General features: G+C 33.5%; 1 non-coding gene across 1 annotated transcript; it reads right to left on the reverse strand.

Annotated features, from left to right (window-relative positions):
- Positions 1–6,690: 6,690 nt before the first annotated feature.
- Positions 6,691–6,797, reverse strand: LOC121216676 (small nucleolar RNA R71). Its single transcript, XR_005912855.1, has one exon. It is a non-coding gene; the product is annotated as a small nucleolar RNA R71 (small nucleolar RNA).
- Between the last annotated feature and the right edge of the window lie 3,019 nt (positions 6,798–9,816).

The raw sequence follows: 9,816 nt of genomic DNA on the forward strand, positions 1-9,816 counted from the left end.
ACGGGAAGACTATTCGACAACTTTTGATTTCCCCGTTCCAAATCTGATTTCTTCTTTTCTTGATCTAATTCAATAAAGATTTGAATTTTTTAATCATATATTTATTCAAATTTATTCAAAAACACATAAATGGGAAAATTGCATTTTAGCCCCTAACATTTCACATTTTCTCAATTTAATCCCTATTTCAAAACAACTCAAAATATTCAAAATTTTAAAATACTCTAGTTAGGCCGAATCTACCTTAGGTCTCTAGAAACCCAATTCTATCATTTATTTCACATTTTGACCCCTCAATTTACAAAATTCACAATTTAATCCTTAATACACATCTTTACTAAAAATCACTTAATTAAACATAACAATCTAACAACATATATTTATTTTTCATCATCAAACACAAAAATCATCAAGCTATCAACAGTGGCAAATCTCAAATTCATCATCAATTTTGAAAATTAAAGCATGGGTTTGCTATAAAACGAAGCAACGATCTGAAAAACGTAAAAATTATCAAAAACCGATCGACTAACATACCTTAATCAAAGATAGCAATGGTCGAACCTAGCTTGCTTCTTTTCTTTCTTTTTCTTTTAAATTTTTGGCAACAGGAATGAATGAATCATCCATTATCATGTTTTATCTTATTTTATTACATATTAATTTACTTTTTACTATTTTAACCTTAAGTATTTAATTATAAACTATATAATGGTTGTCCAAATTTTTCCATGCATATTTCTAATGGTTAAATTACGTCATAAGAACCCCACGTTATAAAAGCTATGACAATGTAGCACCTTAACAAATTGCTAGCCACTTTTACATTTTACGCAATTAAATCCTTTTATAAAATCGAGCACACAAACGATAAAATTTTCACACAAAATTTTCACACATATAAATTAACATATTTTAGACACCAAAAATAATATTAAAGTTACCCATGTATAACCAGGCGATGCATTGATGGCATTCTGTCTTGCCATATTGTTAATATTCCTCGTGCATTGATTATTACTACTAAAGTTTAGATGCTTTCACCCATGATTATATTTATTGGAATAAGGGTTATTGTTTTGGTTAAAGTTACCCATGTAGCACATAGATGCTGATTTTATGGGCATTCATCAAACACATGGTCTTCATCATAATAAAGACATGATAGCTCGGCTGATTTTATCTCCTGAACTGTAGTAAGCCTTTTAATTGTTCTAATCATATTAGCCAAAGAAGACATCTAGGCTATCGACGAAGTGATTGCGTCCATCTCTATACTACTAGCAGCTGTCTTGCCCGTCCCAACTCTTATGGTAGGATATTGATAATCATTGTTGGCAATCTTTTCCAAAGTCTCATATGCTTCATTATAAGATTTATCCAACAAAGTACCATTGGCCTAGGCATCAACTATCATCCTCGTATGTGTATTCCACCCATTATAGAATATCTCCATCTAAGTCCAATGTTGAAACCCGTGCATTAGACAGTTCTGAATTAAATCTTTAAATGGTTCCCAAGCTTCATATAGTGTGTCATCCTCGATTTGCCAAAAAGATGTAATGTCATTTCTAAACTTGGCATTAATATTTGGTGGATTATATCGTAGCAAAAACCTTTGGTAAAGATCATTCTGTGATGCCATTGTTCCCGATAGTAAAGTATTTAGCCATGCTCTCGTATGATCTCTTCAAGAATATGGAAATAGTTTAAGTCACTAAGCGTCTTTAAGAACACCCTATATCCTAAATGAGTCAAAAACCTCTAGAAAAAGTCATAAATGTAGTCTTGGATCTTCAGTGGGCAGTCCACCTAACTATCCTACTATTTGTAACATTTGAAACATTACTTGTTTCAACTCAAATTGTTAAGCCTATATTTTTGGTCTGACTATCCCTAGATTCAAGTCATCAAAAATTGGCAAAACATGCTCTCGAATTGGTCTATCTTAGTCATCTATCACCCTAAAAATATGAGGATTAGTGCTCTGACCATTCAAATTATCATTCATACAAGGTATCACCCTACGAACAAGATGATTAGCATCAAAGACATTTGGATTATCATTGAGACTAGGATCATTCCCATTCCAAGTCATTTTTTGCAGTTTTTTCTGCCTTCTTCATAAAGTTCTTTCGATCTCTAGGTCAAAAGGATATTCTTTGTTACCAGGAATACCTCTTCTCATGCACTGGTGGCAAACATGTGGAAATTAAAGTAAACTAAATTAAATAAAACTAACAGGATTAAGTAAAATAACCAAACCAAATTACACCAAGTTGCGATCCCCGATAACGACACCAAAAACTTGTCGCGTGTGAATATGATATGTAAATTGTGCAGGTATACACGTTAAATTAAGTAATAAAATGATAAGTGAGATCGTCTCCACAGAGATTGAATTAGATAAAGAAATTGTCAAGTTATGATAATGATTAATATTATTGCAAAGCTGAGTTAAGTACGAAATGGTAAATTAAAATAATAAAGATGAGTGTGAAATATATACTAACTAATTTTGGAAAATTCTAAGGCAAAGCAAGAGTAAAAATGCAATGGCAATTACGAGAATAATTACGTGAATAAATTGCGAGCGAATAAATAAATAACTAACAGTGTCATTGTAGAGATGATGTGACAATAGATTGAAGGTCTACAGTGTTGATTGGAAGGTTGGGATTAGTAAGAATCTGCCCTTACTTTCAGTAATGCCTCAAAAAAATCGTACTTAACCTATTGCTCAGAAGAGACCTAAAGTGACATGCTTCTTTCAAGAGTAAGATCTCAAGTTACCTGAGCTGTGCTTATAGACCTTATCACGGTACCCTGCATTGTTTTGTCTTCATTCCATATGAATGTTGCTTTATGTTTAGAGTCTACTACAAGTATCTGTCGAGTAGTTGCTCATATCATTCAATTACGGTCCAACTAATCCAACCTTTTTAGAATTAGATTAAGTTGTATGGGCATACTGCACATTCATCTACATCTAGAGAATATACACATACACTTAGGAAATAAAACAATTGAATGAAACATTAAATTAAGACAAATATATGCTTCAACTATAAAAGAAAATAAAAGTTTTAATCATGTAATCCCAACCCTATGAGATTTAGCTCATAATTCGGTGATAAAATTTCAAGTTTGATATAACACCCAACATCGTTTTGATCAAATTAATTCAAGGAGAACAAAATAAGAAATAATGGAAGAACTTAGGAAGATGGTTGTCGCCAAATTAATTCGCAATCCAACAGCACAGTATTCTGTGATGGCTAAAAGGGACTGCTTTCAGTCTCCCCTTTCCATCTCTACTCAGCCGTTACCCTCAATTGTTGCCTCCGGATCTCCACACTTTGGGATTCTATTTCGGCCTTTTATAAGCTTTTTCTTCATAGAATAGCTTCAACAGCCCATGATAGCTTCTCCTCATTTTTAGGCAGATTTTTCTTATACAGGTAGAGTTGGGCTGAAACTGGTATGAGCTAAATGTTGACTCAGTTATCTTCCTGAATTGCCACGCCATAAAAGATGCCAAACTGTCCAACCTTTTGCCCCAGCAAACCTTCACTCATCTATTTCTTTCTCCATATCTTGCACCTGCCAAACCACCAAACACAATCCTTCCACATGCAATTAAAAGTATCTAGTATGTTTTATATAAAAAAAAGTATCTAGCATGTAAACATAGTCTAAGCTCCTAATGCAAATGATAAAAATACTAATAAAATGTCCTAAAATGCCACTAAGCATGCCCAAGTGCAAACAATTAGCTAGGTGTAAAGGCATGAAATATAACTCTTTTCGAGATTTATCATTAGGATATACGAGGAGAAATCATAAAATTAGGAGTAACAAATTTTATTTCAGTTTTTTCATTATTAATTCCACACAATGATTGTGGTTTCTACACTTGTTTGGAAACTTTAAATTAAGATAGTGTAAAACTTGGTTTCCAATCAACCCGAAATTGAGAATACTATAGGGACTAAATTGAAAGAGACCGAAAGTTGACAGGCCATATTAGAAGAAACGGGAAAGCTAGAAATTGAATTGGACATAGTTGATGACCAATTCTGGTTCAGTTAGGATAGAACCAGACAGTTCCTTAATGGGAGATACCATACAATTTTACCACTTCGCATGGATGCTTTGTAATCTTGTAGGAATCTTTATGAGCCTACTTTTACTCCACATCATTTACTACGGGTGATACCATACAATCTTATCACTCCCACATGCGTCAATTATCAAACCCATGCTATACTTAATCTTTCATATTTGATTAATTGGGGAATTCTTTTCATTATTTTATAATTTTCTTATCCTATAATGCTTTCATAACAAAATGTACCCTTAGAAACCACTTCTAGCAATCCATACTTCATCCCATACTCTTCTCTCAAAAAATTGCTTTTTGACATTGTCTTGGTGGATACATACACAGAATCTCGTACTATTGGTTCACACTCAAACATACCCTGATACAGTTCTGTATACATATCCATATTGATAATTCACAGTGTCTAACGTTCAGATGAGCTTCATATCAGACTATAATAGAATCTCGTATTTCAAAATAGCATTTTCGCCAGTTCAAAAAATGTTTAGAAGAAGATGACATACTTCTCACTTTCCATAATTACATTTCCCTATGACGGGTAACCTTTTCGACAAACATATGTACATTTCTTTTTCACTGAACCCTTAAGGCTTATTCAACTCTTATTTCAAAGCACCACAATACCTTATCATAAAGACAAATATTCAGAGTCATAGCTTACAAGATATTTCCTGTCAGTTCACTCCACATAAGCTTACTAGAACACTACACAAATATTCAAATAGAATACGCTACTAAGGTGATCCACTCAGAATTTGTCACAAAGACGTTCCTATCAGAGTTTGCCAAAAAGGCTATTTTTTTCTTAACATGTTTACGACATTGATTTGCCTAAACTCACAATAAGTGAGGTTTTCCCAACATCATCCTGGGACACATAGGGAACCCCATTGGGTAATCACCATCCTTTAATTCCTTTAAGAGGGTTCCATGGCCATGGACTTTTCCTCCAGGGTTTCATTTTAGAGTTTCGTGTTTAACATCCCGATGGACCTCTTTTTTGACAACTCCGCAAAAAACAGACACAGACTGACTTGACAGACTCTTCATGCATTAACACAACTTAAGTTCAACCTTTTAATTCACTAAAATACATCCGAATAAGACATACATATCATAGCATACATTTCAGACATATAAATATTCAACCATACTTCAATATTTCAATACTCGTACACCAACTTCACATACTATACTCTTCATGACTTTGGATCCATAGTTTAATAAATTTTCTATAGATGATTGACAATATGAACAGTACACATGCAAGAGTCAGTATAGAACTCACCTGATTCTCACCTATTGTAGTTCAAAGCTCCAAATCCAAACATCCAACACGAGAATGTCAACAAACGCTGCTTACAAGGCATAAGAACACCGTTACAACTCATTCGCATACAACTTATCATCATCTCAAAAATAGATAACCCTTATACAAAACCTTACTTCTTCATATTACTATTCGTGCAGATCTAACAGATTTACTCTTTCATAATTTTAACATGTAAAGTCGCAATACTTACCTTAACATGGAGTAATCACTAACAAAGATCTAGATCTACAACTCTAGCTTAAAGAGAAGAAATATTGTTGGTTCCTTAAAATTCAAATAGCAACATTTTTCAAGAAGAAAGAAGAAAAACTCTCTTTCTTTAGCCTAAATATCTATAAATATAACTTAAGTTCCCCTTGGAACTTGACACATGTCACAAACTTTCGAAACTGCCTTTATAAATGGTTTATAGATGTGGAGAGAACTGAAATGAAAATCTACTAAATCTATACACTTGATTTATTAGTTCTATTAATTTCTAACCAAATTGTTTATAACGTAACTAGCACAGTAACTTAATAAACTTGGCGTACAATACCTTCGGTAATAACCCAATTTACCAAATATCATCAATACTTTTTCCAATCTCTTCTTCTTACAACTCAACACATTTTGAGTTCAATCCTTACATAATATTTTAACGTCCTCTATGCGCCTGATTTATACACCAAGAACAACAATTGCACAGATAGAACCCCGTCTCGTAGGTTACTCCCAGTCTACTAACCAGAACTCAGGACCTATCAAAACTAGGAGTTACAGCTCTCCTCTCATTAACAAAATTTCATCCTCAAAATTCAAACTGGAATGATTAAGACATATAATTGATAGGTGATCAACTACAATCAGCTTGTGCCATAGAAATTGCGACGTTCAACAATATGTCATTCTTCTCTTCAATGAACTCAATCCAGGTATTGTGAGACCTGAAATTGAGGCTCCACAATTCGAACTGAAGTCTGTGATGTTCCAAATGCTTCAAACAATGGGCTAATTTTGTGGGATGCCTACTGAGGATCTGCATCTTCATCTTCTGCTATTCATAGAAGTGAGTGACTCATTCAAATTAGTTAGGTTGACTGAGGATGCATTGAGACTGAGATTATTTTCATACTCCTTAAAAGATAGAGCATGAGCATGGTTGAACTCCCTACCATCTTGTTTCATAACTACATGGCAAGAATTGGTTGAACATTTCTTAATGAAATATGTTTCCCCATCTTTAACCTCTAAGCTCCAAAATGGAATCACTTTATTTCAACAATTTCATGAAGAATCTCTATATGAGACATGCGAGCAGTTCAAGGATTTATTACGAAAGTGTCCTTATCATGGCATTCCTTATTGCGTTCAAATAGAGACTTTCTATATTGGTCTCAACATTCATACTAAAATGATAGCGGATGCTTTAGCAAATGGAGCCCTCCTTACTAAGTCTTACAGTGAGCCTTACGAGATTATTGAAATACTTTCCAGCAATAATTATCAATGGCCAACCAATCGCGCAGCCTCAGGAAGACGAGTAGAATGAGTACATGAAGTTGATGCCTCACTTCGCTTGCAACTCAAGTATCTTCTATATCCTTAATGCTTAAGAATTTTAGTACAAATGGTCTTAATAATGTTGTAGTGCAACCACCAAGTCAATGTGAAAATATTTCCAATGTATATTGTGGAGATGGACACTCGTGTAAAAATTTCCTGTCAAACCAGAGTCCTTTTATTATATAGGAAATCAGAATCAGAATAGTAGTGGGCCAGGACCACAGTCTAACTTCTATAACCCCTCATGAAAAACCATCCAAATCTCTAATGGAGTAACCAATGAGTCAATCCTAACAACATTTACATGCAAACTAGACCAAACCAACCACCAAAGTTCACTCAGCAAGTTCAGAAACCACCGCAAGCTGAATCTTCCAATAGTTTGGAGAACTTGTTGAAAGCATACATTGTGAAGAATGATGCACTGACCCAAGGTCAAGCAGCAACATTGAGAAAATTGGAGAATCAAGTGGGTCAACTAGCCACTAAACTCTAAAATAGACCGCAAGGATCTTTGCCCAGCAATACCGAAAATCCAAGAGTTTTGAGAAAAGAAAATAACAAAGTTGTCACTTTACGAGGTGGGAAGACATTAGAGCCTAAGGTTGTTGAGGTTAAATATGGGTCTGCTGACAAGGAGGAAGTTCAACCGAGAGTTGAAACTCCTACTTCTCAGAAGCCAAATCCTAAAAAATCTGATAAGGTAAACCATAAACTAGTTAATTCTGATAAACTAACACCTTTTTTAGATAAAGAAAAATTACCTCAGAAGGACTATCCAGTTCAAGCCAGGGTTCCACCATCTCCTTACGCACAAAGGCTCAAGCAGCAGCAAGATACTTAGTTTAAAGAAACTTCAATACTATTAAATCCCCTGATGTAATCGAAGATTTCTATTCTATTTCCACGATACAATCATTGGCTCCTACAGAATTGGAACTCAATTCTCTAAACAACCCATTAAAACATATTCTACCAGTGTATCCGCCAAGTGCTAATGAAGACAAGGGACAATTGGCTTTGTTAGAAGCTAATTCGAAGGGATTCACTCACAAAGATCCACTCTAATCATTAAAGTTATTGTCTCGGGAGTACAAACAACCAAAAGTGTTGATTGAAGAACCAGCTGAATTGGAACTAAAGATTTTTCATCCTCATTTGAAATATGATTATTTAGGTCATTTAGGTCTATCTTCGACTTTACCTGTCATGATTTCAGTTGAGTTCATCAGGAATCAAGAAGATGAGTCACTTGTTGTATTGGAAAGGCACGAGAAGGGTATTAGGTGGATTATTGCAGATATTCAAGTCATAAGTGGGAGGATTCCCATGGATTACAAGAAGTTAAACAAGGCCACTAGAAAAGATCATTTCTAATTTTCTTTCCCAAATAAAATGTAGGACAAATTTGCTGAGGAAAAATATGATTACTTCCTAGATGAGTATGGTTGGTACGATAGATGACCTTTTGACATTGTCTCAGTCAATGATAATTCGAAAAAAAATTAGAGAGTTCTCTTAACTTTTCTCTATCGTTATTTTATATTTTTTAGTTGTCATTTTTTTCTGTTTCTTGCTATTTTACATTTTGTGCATAATAAAGTTAAATAAATTGCAATTCAAGAATAAACTAAGCCAATATTTTTCCATTAATTTTTTTCTCTAGTAAAGAACATAGTATTGTGGCAATGTGAATCTACATGTCTAAGGATTGGATTTTTCAAAAAAGACTTGGTACTTAAGCAATCTTCATGACTCACCTCTCTTTTTTTAGTCCAACCTAGTCTACAGTTTTCATTCACTAATTTGTTATTTTACAATAAGGACATTGCTTCTTTTTAAAGAGGGGGTAAGGGCCAATCTTGTATGTTTATGATTTTTTTTCAATTTTCAAACATAAGTATGTTAAAATAAATAAATGCTTAGAGAAAATTTTTTTTTATAAGTTAGCCTATACGAAATTATAATTGCTAATTTTGTTAAATTTTTTTTGAATTTATGTTAGCATAATCATGATTTAGTTATGTTTTATAAGTTCCACGCGAAATTTTGCCATGAAAATTTTTCATTCTCTGTGAATTAGACATGCATGAATATTTAAGTCTTTAGAATTGGGTTAGTAACTTTCTTTAGGCGAAGTCCCAGGGGACCTAAGAATCTGAAAATGATATAAGCACATTCTGTTTGGATCGTTTGAGCCTTTCAAGCTTACTGTAATCAAAATGAACCCTTAAAACCTTAATTTGAGCTATATAACCTATTTATTTGATCTATCTACATCATAAGCCAGTTTTCTATCTTTTCATACATTTTATCCTAATTTATGCACCAACCTCCACTTGCTTTGGTGAATAAATTTTAGGGAGAAGTCAAAAGATCAAATGTTGAAAAAACTAATCAACTGATGTATGATCAAATGTATGATCAAGTGATGAGAAATATGAGCTTCAAAATTAAGTTTGGGGGTGTTAACCTTAAGGAGAAAGGTGAATTATGTTGTGCAAGGTATTTAATTCTATTTTTGAACTTCAATTATTTAATTATAAATAATTAAATAATAATTTAAAAACCTTAAATTAATTCTCAAGTTATTTCTATACTTAGTGAGAAAATGCATCCATTTGTGAATGTGACTCATTTCTCTATCTTCATCATTTCCATTGAGATGAAATGAAACCCTTATTCAATTGTAGATGTCTATTTCAATAGAAAAATTGAATCCTAGTTTAACTAGGACTAGGGGTGGCAACCCAGTTAAGTAAACTTGGGTTTGTCATCACATGTATCAACATAAAAAGCTTCTGGCCTCTCT

Source organism: Gossypium hirsutum, chromosome D04 (genome assembly GCF_007990345.1).
Source record: "Gossypium hirsutum isolate 1008001.06 chromosome D04, Gossypium_hirsutum_v2.1, whole genome shotgun sequence".
NCBI lineage: Eukaryota > Viridiplantae > Streptophyta > Magnoliopsida > Malvales > Malvaceae > Gossypium > Gossypium hirsutum.